We start from the raw sequence: 15,141 nt of genomic DNA, 5'->3' as shown, positions 1-15,141 counted from the left end.
ATCAATCAATATAAGCAGCATGTCAAAATCTCAAATGAATATATCAATGAAGCAAAGAGAAAATAGCTATCTCGGAATCCTCTATCAATACGAACCAATCATCATAATCATCATGTCAAATATCTCAAGCAAATATATCAATGAAGCACAAAGAAAATCACTGTGTCAGAATCTCCAATCAAGATAATCGACCAATCCAATCAATCATGTCAATGTCCCAAGTGAAAACTCGGGAACCCTCAATGTGCAATCAAGATGTGAGTATCCACTAATCGACTCATCAAAAGCCACATTTGCTTCATCCTAAGTTCAAGCTTGACCCTCTAATGATCCCCAGTGGAGTCGCCATTTTGTGGACCCCGCATTTCGATGGCTCGAATGTGTTTCCCACTCGATGGCAAGCTCGATTTTCTTATTTTGAAAAATTGATTTTTATTGATTAAGAAAAATGACTTGGAGTCGCCACTTATTTTTGTTTTATTTTTAAAGGGTAAACAAAATAAGAAAGAAAAACCCTAAGTGTGACTCCATAGTTTGGAAAAGGTGGTCTATGAAAACCGGATCGGGTTCGGGGGTCAGGTTACTTATCGGGAAGGTACGGTAAAGACCGTAACACCCCTCTAAGTCCCTAAAGTCGGGTCTCTACTAATGAGATGAAGCTGACATGACAATCAATGAGAAAATCAATGAATACTCGAATCAATCATGCACATATGAGTAGCAAAGCATGTATAAAGAATGAGCAAAATACGAATAGATGCGTACCTGGGCGGCAGTCTCGAATGCGCTATCATGAAACAGGGTTAGTGAGCAATGAACAGGTAAAATTAAGCGCGTATCAAGGAATAGTGTAAACCAATCATGCATGGCAAATAAATCAACCAATCAGGCAATCAGTCATGAAATCACCTATGTGGGGCCCCCACCACAGCCCGATTCATTTTTGCATGAATTAATTCCATAAATTCCATCACTTGGAATTGCGGAATTTAATCCTTGCTTATTTTAAAACATTTTAAAATCCGGAAAGTCTTGAAAGTTGCATGCCGAAGAGAGGTGGCAGCAAATCTTATTAAAGAGATTTTGAATGATGCTAAAAAATTCTAAAGATGAAAAACTAAAGAGTAGAACTCCTTTAAAATAAAATAAATAAATAAATAAATAAATAAAAGTAAAGAAAAAGAAATGAAAATTGGAGAATTATTTGCAAAATGAGGTGTGAGAAATTATTTTAAAATTCGAAGATGGAGAAATAATGAGGAAAATGAAGAAAGATGTGGCCTTCTGTCACTTCATAGCAATACCAACTTATTCCTCATCTCCCATTTGCATTAGACCGTCGTATCTCACGTATAAATTGCTACCCCGTGTGAGGGCAAGCATTAAGACTTTGTCGAAATCGGCAACTTGGCGTGAGATTAATGGAACTAGCAACAATATCATAAGTACCGATGCCATCATGAGGGCCAGATGAGACGACAGAGGTGGTGAATCTACATCATTCCATCTTCTCCTTATAAATTCATGTATTCTATCACCTATTTCAAGCGTCCCAAGACCGGCACAAGTTGATAAAACATTCCCCATAGTCATGTGATTGGGAACTACCCTGGCATACTGCATCTGTTTCATACCAACCTCTGTGACGCTGACAAAATCCTCCACGGCAGTGCCCATGGCCAGAGCATTGACTGACACAAGTACACAGCACAGGAATTTCACAGACACGTCCCAAAAGACAATCAGATTTGCAATCACATTCCTCTTTGTATTGCATCTTCAAAGCATATGCTTCAGTTGGGTCTACATTACACCATCCTGGTTTGCTACCATTCCTTCACTCTCACGAAGATAAAACGTTTCTTCATGAATGGATGTGACTGTGTCATACAGCTTCTTCAACTCCAGTTCCATCACCTCAACCTGCCCTTTCTTAGCAACCTTGGACCAATCCTTAGCAGCAACACCAGTTCTCCAATCAAAAACAATAGTTATTGTTAATGGAGGCGCACAAGGTGGATCAGATGCAAAATAAGGCGCTGATGATTTCAATCTAAAGGAAGCAAGGATGATCCGCACGTAAACCGAGGTAACTGGGCGTCCTAAATAATGCATGGTCTAGCATCAAAGCTATCATCAACAAAGTCTCCTGCATGGCACTGAATCCACTTTCCAGGTTCATCCAAGTTACACTGAGAGGTGGCGTGTTGACCATCTGGAATCCATAGCTGGAAAGTGGCATGAGTGCGTTGCAAATGGAGGAGCGAGAAAGATAATAGAGAAAACGGGTTGTGAGTTGTAGATGAATCCAAAACTGAGGGAAAGTGGGTTGTTGCAGCATCTGGAGAGTGTAGTAGCTATCAGTGATTTCTCAAGATGCAATGACTCCTCTGTAGTATCAGGAACTTGGTGCTGCAACTCAGCCGACCCATTTGAATAGCAAGAAGGTGAAGATGCGGGCAAAAATGAACTGGAAGAGGTGGCAACAGGTTGAGGAGTCGCGGGTAATGTCGGGAAGGGCACAACAGCAAGCCATAGCGGTGAAGAAAAGACCAGAGGGTCAGAGAAAGTGCTCAAATGAGGAATAGGGCTGCCAGTTTTAATCACTTTGACTAGTGATAGCAAGTTTGGAGCTCTGGTTGAAAGGGAAGGAATATAGCCGAAACCCAATTTTCCTATTACCACCCAGCAGCTTATAGCCGGAATAATCCCTGCAACATCACTTTTTCTTTCAAACGAGGCAGATGGGTAGAACAAGAAAAGACGGGTTTGAATCCCTCTAAACAACCAGGAAGCCATCTCACTGATTAACTCCTGCTTCAACAGCACCGAGAGCAGGACGATTTGATGCTCACACCTGGTAATGAGTCCGCCCAATGACCCTTTCACTCAACTTCATTTGCCCATGGGTTCTGAACCAGCACCAGCTTGTGGCCATCCACTTCTCTTACTCACAATAATGAGCATGCATGCCCTTGCACAATAACTCTTTGATTTTCACTTGGCTCTTCCACTTGTAGCCCAAGGGTTCTCGGTGCTCCGAGCATGCAATGGACATCTTCATTATTCAACAAATTGTCCATTCCCTCAGAGAGAACAAGAAGAAGCAGAATCCGATTGGAAATGGACTTGGAACCCGGCAACGTGATGAGTGTGCTGTGGGTATTAAAGGTACGGGTCTTGCTCATGGGTGTGGAGTTAGTGGAGTGGGTGGTGGGGACGGGTGTGAAGAGTAATAGGAATAATGGGAATGCATGAGGAGGGTGGTATAGAGAATGGGATAGCATGGCAGTGGGTATGAAAGGAATCTGGAGGAAAGAATGGTTAGGTGATTTGTATGGTGAGCAGGGTACGGGTGAAGTAATGTGTATGGTGCATGAGGGAATTAGAGAAAATGGGTATGAAGGTTGATGAGAGAGAAATGATGTCATGGGTATGAAAAATATGGATGTGATTGCAGCATGCGCATGATGGGTATGGGTGATTGAATTCAGTGGGTATCATGGGGGAATGAATAACGAGAGAAATGGATTAGTGGATATTGAGAAGGTGGTGGAGAAATGGATAATGGATATGAGAAGGTCTTAGAGTGAGAAAATGGGTTTGACGGATGGTTTGATGGGTAATGAAGGCTGCCATGCATGTGGGAGAGTATGAGATGGGTGAGTGAAAAAAAAAAGAATAGTGAAGGATGAATGATGGACTTGATGGATATTGAAGGGTGTAAACCTAGAGAGAGAAGTGGGTTTATTGACGTGGCTAGATGAATGGTGGGGGTAATAGGATGCGGAGATTAAGAAGCAGGAAAAGCTTGATTTCCTTCACTGAAGAACCAGTCAACTTGATGGAGGAGACGATCCCATATAAAAATAAAGGGCATGAAATAACCCAGGTGGGTCCACCGTTCTTGATGAGACGTCATTGTTGGGCAAAGATAAAGTGCCTATCCCACATGGAGCTTATGACCACAACCTTCAGCACAACTTCACAGTGATAATGCATTCATGCAAAGATCTCCCTTGCGTGTCCCAGAAACATAACACTCATGCCCGAACCACTTTGCTGTGGCTGTTGGTAATTTCCATATCCAGGATAGGCTCCGTAGCACATGTTAGGGTCTTGAGTAGGTGGCGCGTACCCATAACATCCACCATTCCTCTAGGCCTGATCTGCTGACCTTGTCGTGCTCCTCAATAAATTCAGCTCATGCTTCAGCACATGAATGGCTTCACTGACATGCAACCCATGCAGGTATATCCTCAATCCCGTGTTCATTGATGGAGTATGGCCAGTACTCTCTTGAAGAAATTCTCTTGTCGACATGTTCCCCATAGAGGAATCCAATATTCCATGCTGTAGATAAACGGCCTTCCGTGAATCACGTCTAGGAATTCTTTCCAAAAGAAGCACACAACCATCAGCAGTGACCACACGTTCTTAGTTCAAGACACAACTGTTCTTGATGGGTTAAACGTGTCTTTGCCCATCATGTCGATCATGTGACCAGGTGCGCCATCAATGACATGAACACTGCTTGGAAGAATACACTGGTCCTCACGGGCGCTGGTCCCGACAGCATACGCATGTACCCTCCACCCAAGGTAATCGCCAAGTGCTCGCATAACCTTCTCAATCCGTTGTGTAAGCTCGCGAGAGGGTGCCTGAACCAAGACTTGGCATTCGGTCAATCCATAACTGAGCTACTGTAGGATACCAGAACAGAGAGTTGCAATGTTTCCTGCTCCTGACTGAGCTTGCCGAAATCATGAATATCCGGTTCCGTAACGTTCAGCGTCATAGCATAAAACCTTTTCCAGATCCTCCCATGGTCTATTTGCCTCTCCTTTGCCTGATTAAATATCTCCTTGATTCTCAACTTCTCAAGCCCGTAAATTCCAGTGTAGAACTCCAAAGAGCTTCTGTTCTCATGATCATTTCCAGCCGAGCATGTACGTCCCAAGAGAAACAGAGGAAACCAAAGAATAATAACAGGAAAATAACATGAAGCCTTTAACAATCATGTCAAACCCGTTTCATCATTTGATCCATAGGTCCAACAAACAGTGGGTTAAAAAAAGTATAAAAACAGAGAATATTTCACAAAAAACAGAGCACAAAACTCAACGAGCTCTTCAAATATTTAACCAAAAAAAATCACCCAATCAAAACCACTCAACAAGCAAAGTTAAGATCACAGAGAATGAGATAGGAAAAGTAATGAAGAACAAAAACATTCGTGAAAACCATGGTAGTCAAACCTGAAAATCTCTTTCTCAGCTGGGTGTTTTCGGCTATAACTCCCTGCTCTGTCTCGTGTGAATACTCAGCTTAGAATCCTTCTCGAAAAGCTCCTCAAGCAATGTATACCTTTCTCTGTAAAAATCTTGAACTCTCTTCCCCCTTCTCTCTCTGCTGAGAACCCTCCTAACAGCTCTCCTGGAACCCCGTACCTCTCTGAAAAGCACTTTTTCCTTTTTCTAAAGCCCTCTGCTCCTCTCCAGCTTGCCCCTCCAGAATGTCTCCCTCAGCTACCCCAAAGTAACCAAACAAAAGCTCCAGCCTCAAAAGATCTCTGCAGCCCCCTCTCTAATGGAAGAGCATCTCCCTCTCTGAAAAAAATCCCCAACGGCAGCCCAGACCCCCCTTCTTGCAGCTGGCCTGCTACCCAATAACGGCCTGCAGATCCCCAGCATATCCTCCTATTCGTGTTGCTTTCCCATTCGTCCATCAACTCCACTAAGTTGATTCCATAGCAACCAACTAGGAGGCAACACTTGGCTTTGTAGGAGCCCTCCAGCTGGCAAGTGAGCTGCACAAAATGAGAGAAAAAAATGTGCCCCTAATGGGGGTCTACAATTAATGAAACGAAAATTGATAAAAAAATCATAAAAAATATTGAAAAAACTCCAAAAATAATAGAAAAATTAATAATATATACATTGAAATTGTTTTAATTTTAACAAACAAATTAATATATATTGAAGGATATAAAATAAATAATAATATATGTAAGTATTTTTTTAATTAAAATTTTATATTTGCCTTGTATTTAATTATTTTATAAAATAAATAATAAGATAATTAAAATTAATTAATTTAAAATAATTTTATTTTAATTAATTTATAATATATAAAATATAAAAGATATAATAATATTTATGTGCTTTTATAATACCCAAGCGTAAGAGGCTATCATCCGTTGCTCAAGGTCTCTGGTTCCAAGTTATGTTATTTTTCTATTTACCGAATTTTGTTGACCCATTCACGATCCCTAGGAGTCCCAGTCCATAATAATTCATTCTTCAACTACCACCCTTCCAATTGGTCAAATTAAAATTTCCAATTTTTTTTTTTTTTTTAAAGTAAAAGAAAAAGAGTGGCATGTACCATCCCGCTGGAACTGACATCACCCAAAGTGAGATGATCCATCCCCGTGATCCCATCTGCAGCAGCGCCTGCTCTTGCTCTCTTCGATCATTGTTTCATATGTTGGAATTCTTGATCACTTAATTTTAGTAATTCCAGAGAAAGCAAAAAATAATTAAATATTTATGAAATTATTTTAATAACTTTGCTAGTTTTTAAAAACAAATAATAACAAAAGAGTTTTACTTTTATTTTTCCTCCCTAATACTTTACGAGAATCCAACATAACTTAATAGAGATGAGAACAATTTAGAAAGGTGGCAGAAGAAAATAGCGAGTAGGAGAGATTTAAGCAGACTCGCAATGGTTGGACGAGATTTTTATGAGGCGCTGCTTTTTAGCACCTGTAAGTGACAACTGGACTCATCGATGACCAGCTGTAGTGCTTCACGTGGTAGACTGAATCACACTCAAATCTGTCCTCCTCAGACATGTCGTACTCAGTGTCACACTCAAAAAGAAACTGCTTTTATTTTTCTTTTACTTTTTTTTTTCTTATCTTCTGTACACCACATTGACCCAAAGTCTTTCATCACCAAATTTTTGCTAACAAAACAGCACAATCTACATTCACAATTCTGCAAAATCTCTTCTGAGTTCTAATTTTGGCAAAAGTTTCCTATGGCTTCCACAAGTTCTACTTCTACGTCTATTTCTACTTTCATCCCACAATGGAAGTATGATGTTTTCTTGAGTTTTCGAGGTGAAGACACCCGATTCAATTTCACTGATCACTTGTATGCAAATTTGATTCGAAGAGGTATTCATACCTTTAGAGATGATGATTCACTTAAGAGAGGGGAAGAGATTGCGCCTGAACTCCTAAAAGCTATTGAAGAATCAAGGTTTTCCCTAATAGTTTTCTCGGAAAACTATGCTGGTTCCAGATGGTGTTTAGATGAGCTGGTGAAGATCATGAAGTGCAGGAAAGAAATGAAACAAACTGTGGTACCGATTTTCTACCATGTGGATCCATCCCATGTACGGCACCAGACAGGAAGGTTTGGAGAGGCATTTTCCAATTACAAAGAAGATGCAGAGGAGATGAAAGAGAAGGTGCGAAGTTGGAGGAGTGCATTGACAGAAGCAGCCAATATATCTGGAGAGCATGTGAAGGATGGGTAAAGCTTTATTAATTTCCCTTCAACTTTCATTTATAAGTAGGCTTTATTTACTGGCACAGGAATCAGACATTTTTATGATTATAGAGTAATAGTTGAAGAGATTTGGAGGTCATTTATGATTATTGCAAGTCATGAAATATTCAAAGTATATCAAGAAAGTCACTGAAGACCTGCAAACCCATGATATTATGAGACATGATGAGGACCTTGTGTCTCCATTGTGATAGGGGATTGGGTAATTATAATGTTACATATAACATAGAGAGAGAGAGAGAGAGCTGCAAATGATATCTATATATGCACAAGAGTGGGTCATTACAATATGATTTTGTTTGATATAAATTTGCTCCATGCTTAGCAGTCTATAAATGTTCCCAAAAAAAAAATCAAATTGACAATGTCTCACAAGCAAACAAATTAAACAAATACATATTTTATTTTCATTGTCTTGTATACTTGATACAATAAAAATGTCCTAAAAATGTAATTTGAGTTTTAAAACTTAATACTTTTGATATAATTTTTTTTTACTATAATTCATTTTTCATGAAGAAGTTTAACATGTAGTTATTTTTTAATCAGCTATAGCCTAATTAATCATCACATGTACTTTACAATTGGTAGGTACGAGTCCGAGCATATTAAGAAAATCGTCAACAATATATTTATGAGATTGAATTGTAGAATGTTGGATGTTGGTGACAACTTGGTTGGTATGGATTCCCATGTAGAGGAGATAATTCGACGGCTATGTGTTGATCAATTGAATGATGTTCGTATCATTGGTATATGTGGAATAGGCGGAATGGGTAAAACGAGTATCGCCAAAGTTGTATATAATAAATTTTCTCATGAATTTGAGTATATGAGCTTTCTCGAAAATGTTAGAGAAGTTGGCAATACTATGGGTTTGCATCATTTACAAAATCAACTTCTTTGTGATCTACTACAAGTGGAGAGAAATCAAAATGTAAGCAACATTGGCCAAGGAGCTAATATGATAAAAAATGTTCTCCGATTTAAAAGAGTTTTTATTGTTCTCGATGACATTGATGATTTAGATCAATTAGAATATTTACTCAGAAATCGTGATTGGCTTGGAAAAGGAAGCAGAGTCATCATTACAACTAGAAGTAAACATTTGTTGCAAGAAATGGATGATGTATATGAGGTTGAGGAATTAAATTTTGAACAAGCTCATGAGCTTTTTAGTCTCTATGCTTTTAGACAAAATCTTCCTAAACAAGACTTCATCCACCTCTCGGATCGTGTAGTCTACTATTGTCATGGTCTTCCATTAGCTCTAAAAGTCCTCGGTTCTCTCTTGTTTAACAAGACAATACTCCAATGGGAAAGTGAATTGTGTAAATTGGAAAGGGAACCTGAAGTGAAAATACAAAATGTGCTTAAAATAAGCTTTGACGGATTAGATCATACACAGAAGAAAATATTTCTTGATATTGCATGTTTTTTTAAGGGAGAAGACAAAGATTTTGTTTCAAGGATATTGGATAGTTGTGATTTGTATGCTGAGATAGGAATAAAAGCCCTTTATGATAAGTGTCTTATATCTCTTTCCAAAAATAAGATACTTATGCATGATTTGATACAAGAAATGGGATGGAACATTATTCGTTGTGAATTTCCCGATGATCCTGGAAAATGGAGCAGATTGTGGGATCCGAGTGATGTGTATCGTGCATTTACAATGAAAAAGGTAACCATCAAACTTGTGAACTTATTTAAGCTTCATAAAAATATGTAAATTTGAGCAATATCATTTTTTTTCCAAGTTACATATCCATACAATTTTAGCTTGCTTTATCTCTTTTATGCTTGCTTGATCCTTTGCTATTGTTGGTAGGGGATGAAAAAAGTTGAGGCGATATTCTTGGACTTGTCTAGATCAAAACAACTGCAATTTAGTACAAAGATTTTTGCAAAGATGAAACGACTTAGATTGCTCAAGATTTATGGGATGGATTATTGTGGTTCAATGAAAAAGGAGTATAAAATTATTCTTCCTGAAGATTTTCAATTTCCTTCACAAGAGTTGAGATATCTTCATTGGAAAGGATACCCTTTGAAATCATTGCCATCAAAATTTTCATGGAGAGAACCTTGTTGTACTCAACATGATTGACAGCAACATAAAACAACTTTGGCAAGGAAATAAGGTATAATTAGTATTTCATCATATTATTTTGTTTGAGATTAATTTTCTGTTTATGAAAATTCATTTACTAAATCAAAATTCCTTTTGTCACAGTGTTTGGGAAAGTTAAAGTTCTTAAATTTACTAGGATCGAAGCAGCTCACTGAAATATCAAACTTTTCAAATATGCCAAATCTAGAGGAGTTAGAACTTGGATATTGTACAAGTTTGAATATTGTTGATCCATCTATTGGAGTTCTCAAGAAGCTAACTTTGTTGAGTTTGAGTGGGTGTAAAAACCTTACGAGCTTACCAAGTAGCATTCAATACTTGGACTCTCTTGAAACCATTTACTTGAATAATTGCTCAAACTTGGAGAAATTTCTAGAGATAGAGGAGAGTTCTATGAAAGCTTTAACTCATCTTCACTTTAATGGATCTGCTATTAAGGAATTACCTTCCTCAATAGAATATCTCTCTGGACTTCAGCAGTTGCATATGACAGAGTGCAAAAACTTGAGGAGTCTTCCAAGTAGCATTTGCAGGTTAAAGTTCCTTAAATCACTCAGCCTCTTTGGTTGTTCAAATCTAGACACTTTCCCAGAAATCATGGAGGATAAGGAAGACTTATTATTTGATCTTTATTTGGAAGAAACAGCTATAAAAGAATTACCATCATCCATTCAAAATCTGAAAGGCCTCAGACGGTTGTCTTTGAGGAATTGCAAGCACCTTGTGAATCTTCCGGAAAGCATTTACGATTTGAGATCCCTTAAATATCTGATGCTCCATGGTTGTTCAAACTTGGAGAGGTTCCCCAAGAATCTGAAAGGCTTCTGCTCCTTAGCAATACTAAATTTGAGTCACTGCAATCTAATGGAAGGGTCAATACCCACTGATATCTGGGGCCTATATTCCTTAGAAAATTTAGATCTAAGTGTAAACCATATGGTTAGCATACCTTCTGGCATCTCTCAACTTTGTAAGCTTCGTTTCCTTTATATCAGTCACTGCAAGATGCTCCAAGAAATTCCAGAGCTTCCATCAAGTCTACCAGAAATACATGCCAGCTATTGCACGAAGCTGGAAATGTTATCAAGTCCATCATCTATACTCTGGTCTTCCCTCCTCAAATGGTTTCAACCAACAAGTAATGAGGTATGATTTTTATTTAATAACGACACGTAAAACTTTTCATCCACCCAGTAGTACTCCAATTACATATTAGCTTTGATTGTACATGCAGCACTTGAATTGCAAGAAAGGCAAGATGATTATTATCTCAGGAGATGGTGGAATTCCAGGGTGGGTATTGCATCAGGAGATTGGAAGCCAAGTAAGAATAGAGCCTCCTTTGAATTGGTACGAGGATAACCACTTTCTGGGATTTGCTTTCTTCTCTATTTATCATAGAGGATCTTATTTGGACGATCCAGATCATTTTTATCTGAGATTGCGTGGTGATCCGGATGAAATTGTGGATGACGTCTCCATTTCGTCTTGGCATAACTGCTGCCAGATTAATGATGATGGATCAGATCAATTGTGGGTGGCTCTCTATCCTAAGAATGCTATTCCAAATAAGTACAACCGCAATCAACCATGGCACTTTCTGGCTGCGATTGATGTTGATAGTTTGATTAATTATCCGTCCACTTGCACCCATATCATGAGGTGCGGAGTTCAGCTGATATACACCCATGATTATCTACATGACAATGTGCCTATGTTGTTGGATCATCAAAGGGGCTATGATAATGCTGGGGAAAACAAAGCAGATGATCAGGAACCACACCCTAAAAGATTGAGAGCATCCAGCACTGATCTCAAGCTTTAAGCTCCATTGCCAGGTGCGCTTGCTAGCAAAGTCCTCTTTATATTCCACCATCTCTCTATTTTATTTGTTCATTGAAGCCCTCATCTGAACTTACTGGCAAGTCATCATCCTTACCCTTCTTAATTACTTTAAGATATGTGGGGACTATATAACACCATAAGATTTTGACTAAATATTTATCTTCAATATAAGATAAATATATTGCCAAGTGGCTCAAAAGGGGTCAAACAACATTGAGTTTGTTGAGCCAATAAAAGCTCTGATATCATTTATTGGGCTAACGGAAGTTTGAATGCAAATATATGAGTGAAAGAATACAAAAGTAAAGATAATCCACACATGGAGGTACATAGTTTTAACGTGCATGGTTCGGTCAATATGTCTACACCTACAAATGATCATTATACAATAAAAAACTATTACAGATAACAAAACAGATGCAACTATTGGGTCCCTAAACATCCATCGTTTTACTAGTCTTTGTGTCTACAGCTTAAGTTGTGAGCACTCTTATTTCATTAGGTGTCTTTTACTCTTCTTCTTATTTTTATCTTTATCTCATGTCATAACTTTTTCCCTTTCATTACCTAAATATTTAGAGAGATATTTCTACTAGGTTTCTTTATTCTATAAAAAATCAAATTACAATGACATGAGCAGTTAAAAAATATTCTTTATAATAATATTTTTACAAAAAAGGACATATACATAAAAATTAGGATAATTTGGGACACTCCTCAACATAGTTCATCTTAAATATCAATCATTTTATAACTTTATTGAGTTCGAAAATCCAAACCTAATGCCTAAAACTTGACTTCCTATTTTTTTCTAGATTAGCTAAACACTTAGTTTTAGAAACTCACAGTTGGAATAAATTATCAGTTAAACTTAAATAGTAAAGAACATATGCATCTTATAACTCAAATTTGGGATGCATTCAAAGTGAAGTATATATATTGAGTTACTATATAAGACAACAAGAAAATTAACTTTTGATTTTTCTAGATCAAAACTTTTGTCTAAAATTATTTTCATATTTTTATCATCAATTATATTAAATTTCTTAGTAGTGTTATTATTGAAATATATTTGAATTCCTCCCAATAACTATTTTAAAATGTATTCTCATTTAAGTTCTATAATATATCCATCTTAAATTAATATGAATCCTTATGGAAATAGGCTGATCATTGGTTGATGGCAGAATATTCTAAAAGTAAAAGAGTCTATGGTGATGTTGGACAATGGAATTGGATGTGGTAGCTACCGAAGAACAAGAAAACTTATCATTGAACCATTGCTTAAGGTCAAGGACTTGTTCCAGCTTCTTGTTTATATTTATTGTTAATTTTGATTTGCATATTTCAAGCATAGATCCTACAATGTCTCCAAATGCATGGTTTCCCTACAGTTGTAATTGTAAGTTATCTTCATTTCTTCTTCAAGTCTATATGATAAAGGGATTGGAGTTGCTTAAATTCTTTGCTATACTTTCACTATCTTATTTATTATTATTATTATTATTATTATTATTATTGTTATTATTTTGTGGTTAAACAAATCTCGAGACAATCCAAAACCATCATTCAACTACAGGTGCTTGCTACAACAACTAAAGAATCAATGTTGACTTAGCACCACCGTGGGCGGAGCACCCTGCTGCCCTTCTAACCACCATGAGAAGCACTGCTCTGCCATTCTAACCACCATCCCTCTATTTTATTTGTTCATTCAAGCCCTCATGGAAACTTATTGGTAGTCCAGCTTTCTTCTCCTTCTTAATTACTTTAATCTATGTGTGGACTATATATATAACACCATAAAATTTTGACTAGATATTTATCTTTAATATAAGATAAATATATTGCCAAGTGGTTCAAAGGAGTCGAAATTCTCTAATGTTTCTTGTCTTTCTTTTCTATTTTACAATAAAATACAAATCCTTTAAAAGGCCTTTTCACTACATCTTGAAAGGACAACGTTGAGTTTACTAAGCTAACAAAAACTCGATACCATTTATTGGGCTAGCAAAAGTTTCAATGCAAATATATGAATGAAAGAACACAAAAAGTAAAGATAATCCAAATATAAAGGTGTCAAAGTTTTAAAGTGCATGGTTTGATCAACATGTCTACACCTATACATGAGAGATAACATTTCAGTATATAACAAAAAAATATCATAAATAACAAAACATATGCAACTTCTAGGTCCCTAAACATCCGTTGTTTTCCTAGTCTTTGTGTCTACAGCTTAAATTGTAAGCACTATTACTTCATTAGATGTCTCTTACTCTTCTTATCTCTATTTCTATCTTATATCATAACTTTTTTCCCCTCATGACCTAAAATATTTAGAGAGATATTTTTACTAGGTTTTTTTTTATTCTATAAAGAATCTAATTACAATCACATATGAACTTTGAAAACATTCTATATAATATCATTTCTACAAAAAAGAATATATAAAAATTAGGAATTTGATACACTTCTCAACATGGTACACTTTAAATATTAGTAATTTTATAACTTTATTGAGTTTGGAAATCGGAACCCTAATGCCTAAAACTTGACTTTCTTCTTTCTTTTAGATTAGCTAAACACTTAGTTTCAGAAACTCATATTTGGAATAAATTATCAATTAAACTTAAATGGTGAAGAACATATCCATAACTCAAATTTGGAATGCATTCAGTGAAGTATGTATCTCAAGCTACTATATATAAGACAACAACAAAATTAAAAGTGTTGATTTTTCTAGATCAAAACTTTTGTCTAAAATTATTTTCATATTTGATTTTTTTTTATCAATTATGGCATGTATCTTAAATTTGTTAGTAGTGTTATTTTTCAAATATATTGAAATATAATTGAATTACTCCCAATAAATATTTTAAAGTGTATTCTCATTTTAGTTCTATAATAAATCCATCTTAAATTAATATGAATCCTTCTGGAAATATGGTTGATGGTAGAATATTCTAAAAGTAAAAGAGTCTACGGTGATGCTGGACACAATCGAATTGGATGTGGTAGCTAATGAAGAACAAGAAAACTTATCATTGAACCATTTCTTAAAGTGAAGGACTTGCTCCTTGAAGGACTTGCTCCTTGAAGGACTTGTTCCTAGAATGACATGAATAGCATCACGTGACATTTTTTCAGCTTCTTATTTCTATTTATTGTTGATTTTGACTTGCATATTTCAAGCATAGAGATTTTTCTTGTTTTCAATCACTTAAAGCTCTACCTAGAATGTCTCCAAATGCATGGTGTCTTTACAGTTGTAATTGTAAGTTATATTCGTTTCTCCTTCAAGTCTATATAACAAAGGGATTGGAGTTGCTTAAATTCTTTACTGTACCTTCAATGTCTTTTTTTTATTTATTATTATTATTATTTTATGGTTAAACAAATCTTGAGACAATCCAAAACCATCGCTCTACATACAGGTGCTTGGTACAACAACTAAAGAATCAATGTTGACTTAGCACCACCGTGGCTGGAAAACCCTGCTGCCCTTCTAACCACCATGAGAACCACTGCACTGCCATTCTTGAAGCCAGACTTGACACCATTTAGTAGAGTGATCCCCAC

General features: G+C 36.6%; 1 pseudogene; it reads left to right on the top strand.

The window, feature by feature from the left end:
- Positions 1-6,949: 6,949 nt before the first annotated feature.
- Positions 6,950-12,719, top strand: LOC104879390 (disease resistance protein RUN1-like; annotated as a pseudogene).
- Positions 12,720-15,141: the final 2,422 nt, after the last annotated feature.

The sequence above is a fragment of the Vitis vinifera genome, chromosome 5, assembly GCF_030704535.1.
Source record: "Vitis vinifera cultivar Pinot Noir 40024 chromosome 5, ASM3070453v1".
NCBI classification, from domain to species: domain Eukaryota; kingdom Viridiplantae; phylum Streptophyta; class Magnoliopsida; order Vitales; family Vitaceae; genus Vitis; species Vitis vinifera.
Note: the sequence above shows the minus strand (reverse complement) of the source record. Positions and strands in the feature narration are given on the sequence as shown.